This window comes from Peromyscus leucopus, chromosome 6, assembly GCF_004664715.2.
Source record: "Peromyscus leucopus breed LL Stock chromosome 6, UCI_PerLeu_2.1, whole genome shotgun sequence".
NCBI classification, from domain to species: Eukaryota; Metazoa; Chordata; class Mammalia; order Rodentia; family Cricetidae; genus Peromyscus; species Peromyscus leucopus.
Genome location: NC_051068.1, coordinates 25,142,503 through 25,153,191, shown reverse-complemented (window position 1 = coordinate 25,153,191; position 10,689 = coordinate 25,142,503). Strand labels below are relative to the sequence as shown.

General features: G+C 33.8%; 1 non-coding gene across 1 annotated transcript; it reads right to left on the bottom strand.

Moving 5' to 3' along the window:
• Positions 1–753: 753 nt before the first annotated feature.
• Positions 754–826, bottom strand: Trnak-cuu. The gene has a single exon. It is a non-coding gene; the product is annotated as a tRNA-Lys (tRNA).
• Positions 827–10,689: the final 9,863 nt, after the last annotated feature.

Below are 10,689 nucleotides of genomic sequence, written 5' to 3'. Positions count from 1 at the left end.
CAAGTATACACACACACACACATATATATATTTCTTACCTTTAAAATATATTTATGTAACTATATGGGATAGCACATAAGATATATTGCCCTCTCAATAGATGAAACGGAAATAATTAAACACATAAGTATAGTATTGTATTATTAGATTAATAATGTTCAACATAACATATAGACTCAATTTGCTTTGTGTTTTCGCATATAAAAACTTACCCCTGGTATGCACTCTTTACATTTATCTAGTTGAATTTATAAAAAGTAGTAACATTGTGATAGTGTATATAACCACATAATAGAATATAACTATGCAACTTCATTTCTATTCAACACTGAAATTTTAATAATGAAATCTAAACATTTTATTATATCACAGTCAAAGTAACTTATACACTATCTTAGTAAGAATGCATATTAAATATACTTTTATTTATGAGAGAATTACAAGGCAGAAATAAATACCAGTATTTTCCAGAATAAATTCATTTATTGGAGTGATTGATTTTATTCAAGCTAGACTTTAAAAATATGTATATTGAACTATTAAAATATATGTTCTTTAGTGATATGGGATGATTAACTACAAATCCCAACTATAATATATATATATGATATAGATATATTAGATATAGATATATATTAGATATTAACAAAAGTAAGATATCTAACATTTACTTCATTCTTTTTTTTTTTGGTTTTTCGAGACAGGGTTTCTCTATGTAGCTTTGCGCCTTTCCGGCAAGAAGAGATTGCTACGTGCCCAACGTGGGGCATGAACCCACGACCCTGAGATTAAGAGTCTCATGCTCTACCGACTGAGCTAGCCGGGCCATTCTTTAAAATACATACAAATCAAATTTAGACCCAAAATGTTGAATCTCTGAATAAATTCCCATAGTGACAGATTTGGGGTAATCATGATACAGCCTTTGAAATGGAAATTGTTCTATCTATTTATGAGTTGTTGTTGATAAAATTTTAAAAAAATGCTATTTTATTAACATCAATATATTTTTCAATATGTGTATTATATTTGTCCAGGTCATACATTCTGGGGCAAGAAAATATTGAGAACAGACTGACAATTAATTGGCTTAGATGAAACTGTTTTTAGCAGAATAAATTACCATTTCATCAAATAACTATAATACACATTGCTGAGTAATACTTGTATTTTTGTTGTTGTTGTTGTTGTTTTCTTGGAGCTGAGGACCAAATCCAGGGCCTTCTGCTTGCTAGGCAAGTGCTCTTCCACTGAGCTAAATACCCAACCCCGAATAATACTTGTAAAATAACATTTAATAACCACAAAGAAAGGAAAAAATAAACAGTAAAGCAAGTAGCAGATGTAACTTAAATGATAATTCAAGAATAAATAAAACTTATGTTCTACTCAGTATATAAAATCCATCATTACTAACAAGATAATCTACTTACTCATACATAATGGCTGCTACTTTTAGTGTTTACTTACTTTAAACCTTGTTTATTTTCTGTGTGGTTGTGCAATGTTTTTTTGTGTGTATATCTTATGCACATGTGCAGGTGCTTGTGGAGATATGAATCCATATGTGTGCCTGGTGGTATGGAGTCCAGAGATAACCTTGAGGTCTGCTCTCTACCTTGTAGACGGGATTCCTATGGAGCCTGTTCATGAATTCAGCAAGAACAACTGGTAAATAAGCTCCAGTGACATGCTTTTCTCAGCCTTGTGAGATCTGGAATTCCAGACATGTACTGCCATGTGGCTTCATGTAGTGTCTGTGAATTAGAACTCAGGCCCTCATACTTGAATAGCAATTGCCTTTCCCATTGAGTCATCTCTATCTCCCTTAATAATTATGTTAATATTATAGGTTTATTTTTATGACTGTAAGAAGTACTATGATGTTCAAATATACATTATACAATTATTACTAAAATTAATGCACATGAGTATTTCAGAACACAAAAAAATTGCAAGGATATATCAGACTTTTTATCAGTTATTCAATTTTATGTCACTTCTTTACTATTGTGCATTATCATCATGTGAAACCAATTTATTGTATCATTAATTATAAAATAAGTTGAGTGGTAATAGTTCCAGCATGCTATACTCTCCTCCGAGGAGAGAATGAACATGGACATTAGTGAGGTGGGCAAATGAAAACAAGATTGTATTTATTGTTGGAAATCATGAATAAAAGTTTGATGTAGTTGGAAGATTTACAAACAAATCTCTCCCACTTGCGTTCCCCAAGTAAACACACAGAGGCTTATATTAATTATAACTGCATCGCCCTGACTCAGGATTTTTGCTAGCTGACTCATATCTTAAATTAGCCCACAACTATTAATCTATGTATCACCACATGTTCCGTGGCTTTACCTGCATCCCATTACATGCTGTTCTTAGGGTGGCTTGCTGGCATTCTATATCACAGCTTTCCTGAGAGACACAACTAGGAAATTGCTCTTGGCTCCATTTTAGAACCCTTTTTAAAGCTTTCTCAGGTTTTAGGTGGAAATTTTTGCCCCGTGTTGGGCACCATTTTATATATATTATATATATTTTCTAAAATTGCATGCTATTTTGATGTTAAATAGAGAATTTAAGGCTGGCATTAAGTTAATTTAATAAATTTCCATTATTTCTGTTAATTTGAAGTGAGCATATTTATAATCATTTCACATTATTTTATCCCTCTTTGGTAGTTCTCCACTGATTTCTGTCTGTTTATGTATGTGCTTATTTACCTATGATGGCACATTCTCATTATTACATATCTAATTGTAATTAATAAAATATTGTTTGTTATGAAAGTGTAGAAAATGAAGAAAGCACTTGTTTTATTTTCTTTTGGTTTCTAATTAACCTTTGTAAACCATTCAGAAAGAATCTATTAATGTATGCATGTAAGACTATAAGAATATGCCAGATGGTTGTAGGTGCACATCTGTAAACCTAACACTCAGGAGACAGATGCAAGAGAATCTATGAGTTCGAGGCCAGCCTGGCTTACAGAGCAAGTTGAAGGACATCCAGAGCTATACATAGTAATCTTGTCTTGAAATGCAAGTAAATAATAATGTAAGGAAATAAAGTGAATATAAGAATATAAAATACTTAGAACACTAATTATACATATATATCATATATAAATATACTTAAACAGTATATATGCTATATATACTTACATGTTCCATAAATATTCTATATATACTTAGAATACATATCACATATTTTATATGTGATAAATATATTATTCTACGTATTTTAAAGATCAGAAGTCATTACAGAAGAAAGAAAAACATTTTTTAAAAAGTATTTTGTCTTTTTTTATCTTTCTTTTTTGAGAAGGATCAATGAAGTTCATTTTTCCCCCAGTAGTATGTAAGAGAAATACCCCATGGATTCTAGCTTTTAAATACTCAATCCCAAGTTGGGTGTGCTGTTTAGGGTGGTGGTTCATTCTTTCTAGAGGGAGTAGATCACTTTCCTGCACATTTTGAGACTTCACAGTTCCACTCAAGTTTCAGTTTGCTCACTCTTCCTTGGATTTGCATTTAAAGATGCAAAGTCTTAGCTCCCTGCTTTTGCCTCCAAGCCTGTCACTTGCTGCCAATCTCCCCACCATGGTGGACTTCAATTTCTTGGGAACTATGAGCCAAAACAAACCCTTATACAATTTGATTTGGTCATGGTGTCTTAGTCACAGCAACAGAGAAGTAATGGATATACCTTCCATGAACTGGAAGGATGGTGAATTACAGTTCATGTCACTAAGCATCAGTATGTTTTAAGAGGTACTTGAACAGATGCCCTTCCTGAGCAGAGCAGATAATGGTTTTGGTGAAGGAGACTATTGCAAATGAGCTTTGTTTCTTAAGTCTCTAAACATGTTTATGAAGTAATTAATGACACTCTTAAAAATGAGAAGCAGTGTAACATCAACTGATCTGTTAAAAATTAAGAATAAGTCTGCCCTCACTATAGTACTAACTGCTTTACACTAGGAAATTTAAACTATTATCTCATATGATATTTCAGTTACTTTCCCAGACACCTATAAATAAAGTGGTGTATATATTCTATGCTAAGAATAATCATTTTTAAATATTAAAATATTAATATGTATGTGTATACATCAATGTGAGTGCATGTGCACATGGGTACAAATACCTGTGGATGCCAGAAGAAGATATTGAATTCCCTGAAGATGGAGATACAGTTGATTTGTGCACCTTCACCTTAGCACTGAAATCAAGCCTGTGGGAAGAGAAACAAGCACTGTTAACTTTGGAGCCATTGCTTCTGCTCATCTCTGCTAAGAATGCTCTTAGGAGATCCAAGCAATCTTTTCAGTTATTTAGTCCAAGCAATCCAATATTTATCTGTGAATAACTTCTTTTCTTACCTAACAGATTCATTGAAGGAAATCCCAGGAATTTGCCCTGCATAGACCAACTGGTACATTCTGTAAAACACAGCACCTGTTTCACACTGGCTTTCATTCCTTCTTCATGAATCCATAACTTCACAGCCTGTCAGTCTTCTGATAGGTTTAAATGTCTTTAAACAAAAGACAGGAATGGAAGTGTCTAGATTAAACAAACATCTATAAAATAAGATTTTCATTATGCTTATTGTGGTTATTTCATTCAATCATAGTATTTCAATGAAAACTATTATTTGTTGTGTTGGTGTGGTTTATTTTAAGCAACTTTACCTTTTAGGTTGAAATATGTTTCAATTTTGTGACTTCATACTTTATCAAATCTCATATATAATCCCAAAGATGTAGAAAAAGTGTGAATGAAATCAGATGAGCTTACAAAGTATGTGAAACCACTTTGAAGATTGTCACTAAATTATACTTTCTTTCTCCTTAGCCTCAATTTCCATGTCCTTAAAAACCTTAGAGAATAAAGTTAACATAGAAATTCAAAGAAGATAATTTTTGTATGTTTTTTCTAAAAAGTTAAAGATGATTCAATTCATTTTCAGTGCATCACTTTTTGACTTTAATAGTGCTGTGTTCAGGTTTCTGCACACCACAGTGTGTGACTGGAGTCCTTACGTGATCATATTACTTTGTGTGCTGAGCCAGGTGGATGCTCAGAAACATATGCAAAGATCAGTGTGTGGAACACTGTCACTCAAAGCAGCCCTGTGGATCTTCTTTCTATAAGGGATTTCCATTTTCCATAAAATCAATGATAGTCCCTAAAAAAATGGTAGTCCAAAGTAATCATTACATTATTTCTTTTGGGGACAAATTATTCATAATAACTTATGCATATAAAAATGAAACCTTGATGGGTCATAATTCTTTTAATCATATTGTCAGTTGACATGGATCAAAACATGATACTAATGGAAAAAAGTTAATGATAGGAATTAAAATTTATAGAATAAGCCATTTTAAAATTTATCAAACACACATACACACACACATTCACACACACACACACACACACACACACACACACACACACACACACAAGATTAACACACAGTCCAAGACATTAATATATCCATTGACAAGTTTGTTCAATGATATATATTTTCACCCCACATAATTTAAGCAAGCCCATTTAAAGTGACCTTTTTATAAGATTTACTTTTTTATTTTTATAAGACATCGCCCCTCTTGGTGCGGTGCTGTACAGGTCTCTGTAAAAAGTCCTTGCTGTCTCAGCAGCCAATCAACTTATAGTTTATTTTTTCTGGGTTTTTGTTTTGTTTTGTTTCCTTTCTAATCGAGGTGTGAAAAAGTTCTAGGTTCAGTTGAAGTTCCTGATGAAGAAACACAATTGAGATTTTTTCAGTGATAAAATCTGCATATTTGTATTTCAACAATGTAGCTAAAAACTTGATGTAAATTCCTCCTTTTTTTCCTTTTTTGGCTTAATGAATATCATTTATTCAGTATGAAATCTTTATACTATATGTTCCAAGTGTTAAGAATAAATGTACATTAAATCTTGGTTAAAAAAAGATTTACTTATTTTTCTATTATGTATAATGGGTATTTTGTCTACAAGCATGCCTGTGCACCGCATGCCTGTATTACTCACAGAGGCCACAAAAAGACAACAGAATTCTGGAACTGTGGTTACAGTTACAGCTATGAGCTGCCGTATGGGTGCTAGGAACTGAACTCATGCCCTCTGCAAGAGCATTCAGTGTTGTTAAATACTGAGAAGTTTTCCTAGCCTTCACATTTGTTAACCATACCTTTCCCTTTAATTTTTTTCATTGTTTATTTTTTGGAGCTTTTAAAGCAGGCTGTCGTATTTCATTTCACATATGTTGAAACTATACACAGCCTGTTTTTAGCTATGGGTCTAAAGTATTGTATGATGGAAGTTTTAACAAAAGGATCCATTTATTTCCCGAGGCAGATACACCATGATCAGATGTCTGTAAGCATCCACAGAGCTCCCTGCATGAGCAGTACTGTGATGACTTCAAAAGTTCAGTTAAGGAGTATGTGTAAGCCAAGACAGTTCTCTCAGCAGGCACAGGCTGTGGAGCCCAGGCACAATCTGGTGTTATTCATCAGCTAGCCCTGCACCCAGCTCTGCCACAGCAGCCCTTATGTTACTCTACATTTAAGAGAATATCAAATAAAGTCCATGTGTATATTTAAATATTTAAGATGCTGTTTGCTACGAAATTCCCCTCATGGATTGCAGATGCTTAGATTTTATGAAGATCAGAATGGTATTGTAGCTGCAAGTACCATTTTATCCCTTGAAAGTACAAAATAATGGTGGGACTTGTAATGTGGGGTTACTGGAGTAGAATATTATATAGTCTTTAGGACAGTGTGCTTGATTTTCAGATAGAAGCAGTAGAGATATTCGTGAAAACATAGAAGTAGCTTATTGTTTATACTCAAAGTCACAAAAATCTAATAGAACATAAATGTCCACATACAGCCAAAAATATCTTTTGTCAGAAACCATTAGAATTAGTGACATACTGTATGGCTACTCCCATATGTTAGTAGAAATTAAATATAAATGAAAATGTAGAGTGAGTTATATTTTTTATGAAATTTCTAAATGACAGATCACTATTTCTCCATTTATTTGATATTGAACATCATAATTGTGAAACAATTAATTGTTTTTTTAAGGTACCCTGATAGTGGCATCTAAAGACTGTTATTATCAAGTAATATCTGGTCTGATAATTTTCATCGAGGATTTTTATAATATGGCATTTATAAACATAATTTCACACTACTCTGTTGATACATTAAGGTTCTACAGAGCTTCCATATGAATCATGTTTAACATCTTCTCACTGAGTTTCTCATGGAAATGAGAGGGAAGAAGGAGCTGAGGACATGTTTCTTAAGAATATTCTCATCTATTTCCTCTTCCCAAGGTGATCCATATGTCCCTCTTTGGGTCCTCCTTTTTAGCTAGTTTTTCTAGTGCTGTGAATTGCAGTGTGATTGTCCCTTGCTTTACATCTAGTTGAGTACACACCATGTTTGTCTTTCTGAGTCTGGGTTACCTCACTCAGGATATTTTCTAGTTCCATCCATTTGCCTGCAAATTTCATGATGTCATTTTTTCTTCTGAGTAGTATTCCATTGTGTATATGTACTCCTTTGTTTAAATGTGCCACATTTTCTTAATTTATTCTTTGGTTGAGGGGCATCAAGGTTGATTCCAGATTTTGGCTATTACAAATAATGCTGATATGAACATAGTTGAGCATGTGTCCTTGTAGTATGATTGAGTATTTCTTGGGCATATGCCCAAGAGTTGTATCATTGGGTCCTAAGGTAGATTGATTCCCAATTTTCTGAGTAGTCACCATATTGATTCCCAAAGTGGCTATACAAGTTTGCACTCCCACCAACAGTGTGGGAGTGTTCCTCTTGCTCCACATTCTCTCCAACATAAGCTTTTATCAGTGTTTTTGATCTTAGCCGTTCTGATAGGTGTAAGATGGTATCTCAGAGTCATTTTGATTTGCATTTCTGATGATAGTTTGGCATTTTTGTTTTCACATGTAGATTTTTGTTGAGATTTCTGTTTAGATCTGTACATTTTTTTTTTTTTTTTTTTGATGTCTGTTTTTTTTTTTTTTTATTTTGAGTCTATAGATGTAGGTTTGTGAGATTTCATGAGTAAACTGGCATGGAGGTCAATGGAGTAGGGATGTGAGATGAAAAAGAGAAAGGTGGTCAATTGAACAGCATGCATAGAGAAAATGAAAGATATACATGATAGAGGAGACATAATGAGATAGGAAAATCAGTGCAGGAAGTCAGCAATCCACAAGGAAGACCTGAGCTTAGACTACTAACAATAGTGGAAAGAGTGCTGAATGTTACTATAATCAGATCAGTGAACTGACTGTCATCATAGTGCCTAATTCCAGTAACTGATGGAAACAGATGCAGAGATCCACAGCAAACAACAGACTGAGCTCCAGGAGTCCAGTTGAAGAGAGAGAATAGGCCTTATTATTCTATGAGCAAGGGGCATCAAGATCATGATGGAGAAACCTACAGAGACAACCAAACCAAACTTGTGGGAACTCATGAAATTTAGACCAATACCTGTGGACCTCCACAGGACTGGACTAGGCCCTCTGCATTGTGTGACAGTTGTGTGACTTCATCTGCTTAAGGGGCCCCCTGGCAGTAGGATCAGGACCCATTCCTGATGCATGAGCTGGCTTTTTTGAGCCTACCTATGGTGGGACAACTCGCACAGCCTTGAGGCAGGGGGAGGCTCTTGGAGCTGCCTCTACTGAATGTACTAGGCTTTGCTGACTCCCCATGGGAGTAGGAGAAAATGGGGGTGGGAGGAAGAAGGGGATCTGTGATTGGTATGTAAAATGAAAAAATTTCTTAATTAAAAAAAGAATATTCTCCCATAGTTTGGTGGAACAAAGGTTTTATTCAAATACCACAGATAATACTACTGTTCTAAAAGTAATGAAGTCTCCAAAAGACACCAGAGAAAAAAAATACTGTCTTATGTTGCTTTTCAAACTAGTATTTTATTCAAAGAATTTAGTGCCCTTGGTCTGCAAATTATGAAATGTAAAAAGAAAATGCTCAATTGTTATTTATTTGTAACCAAACTTAAAGTAGCTGTTTTGATAGGAATAGAGTATGTGTGCATACATACAAATACAGAGAATAGATATAAAAAGTTTGAAAATCTTATTAATCATTTTAGAGAAGTTGCAACAATGTATTTAAAATATTCACTCTAGTTTTAGTTCCATTTTTTTCTTTTAAATCAAGAGTTAAAACTCTAAATTCTCTCCCTATAATGCTTGAAATCTCAGGTTGCAGGGTCATTCTTCTCATTTAAAGGTGTGAATATAAGTGCTACACATGGCTTAGCTTTCTTTAGAATCTTGACACCACACTCAGAATTCCATCTGTGGTAGTAAGTTGCTGTCTTTCTGAATCATCTCTTATTATTGGCTGTGGTGACCTCAACTGATATTGATTTGGCCACTATTAGAAGAAGAAGACTTCTATTATCCACTGTCTCTTCCATTACGATGAGGCTTTGAAATATTTTCTACAATTTGGATGACAAAGTGATCTCACTCTGTAAAGAGTCATTTAATGAGACAAAAAATTTCAGATAAAATTGTGCAAGGAAGAAATGCTTAGTCTACAACCAAATGAGATTAAAATCATGAAATAAAGATTGGTCATTGATGTAGGCTGACAGCACACTCTTACAGCACACTATGTATGTTACTAGTGACATTAAAATGTTATTTTGTAATAGATGCCAAGCACAGGTAAATAAATATAGTCATTAATATAATGCTCATACTGTTAGTGTATAAGATTTAATTATGTATTATAGAGTACTTGTAGATTGATATTGTTGTTGCCATTTAAATATTCAAATTACCATGTTTGTTTATGGATAGTTCTGTTTGTACTTCTGTGTAGTCTGAGAACCATGCAGCACATAGCTGATGAGACAATTCAGCTTTCTAAAGTATTCATGTGGTGTTCTACATTTTTATCTTTTCTAGTGTCTCAAATAAATAGAACAGTAAACCAATGCTATTGGCAGTCTGGGCTTTCCTTTGGCCTATGTACTTGATACCCTTTCATGCTGTGGCTTTGTTACTCTTTACTTGATGCATAACAGGTTATTATTATTATTATTATTAATTTACCATTTAAGAGGCATTTCCATTCTCCCCATCCTATTACATTTATAATGATAGCCTAAGCATTGATGTCCAGGTTTATGTTATAATGAGAATCATGAATATTCATGATTTGTCTATAAAACACGAGTTTTAGGTCAATTTGTATGAACTCCTGGAAGAAATTTATTTTCCATATAACTAAGTTATTCATTTTTATAAGGAGCTTCCATGCATTTGTGCAGAGGGATCATATCTTCCTCCATTTTTCTCAAAGCAGAGTCTGTGTTCCGGTCCCATCATAAGTAAGGGGAGTGCCTCTCTTGTGTATTCTTACTAGTTTTCTCTCCAGCTGTCTTACAGGTGTGTAATGGGATAGGAATGGATGTTTCTATGTTTGTTTCCCTCATAACTGATGTCAGTGAGGGTTGCTTTCCATCTGTCACCTCTGAAGGATGTCAGTCCAAATATGTCACCCACTTTTTAAAACAGGTTGCTAGTATCACAGAATTAAAACTTTCTTTTTAGGTTTAAAATGCTTATATT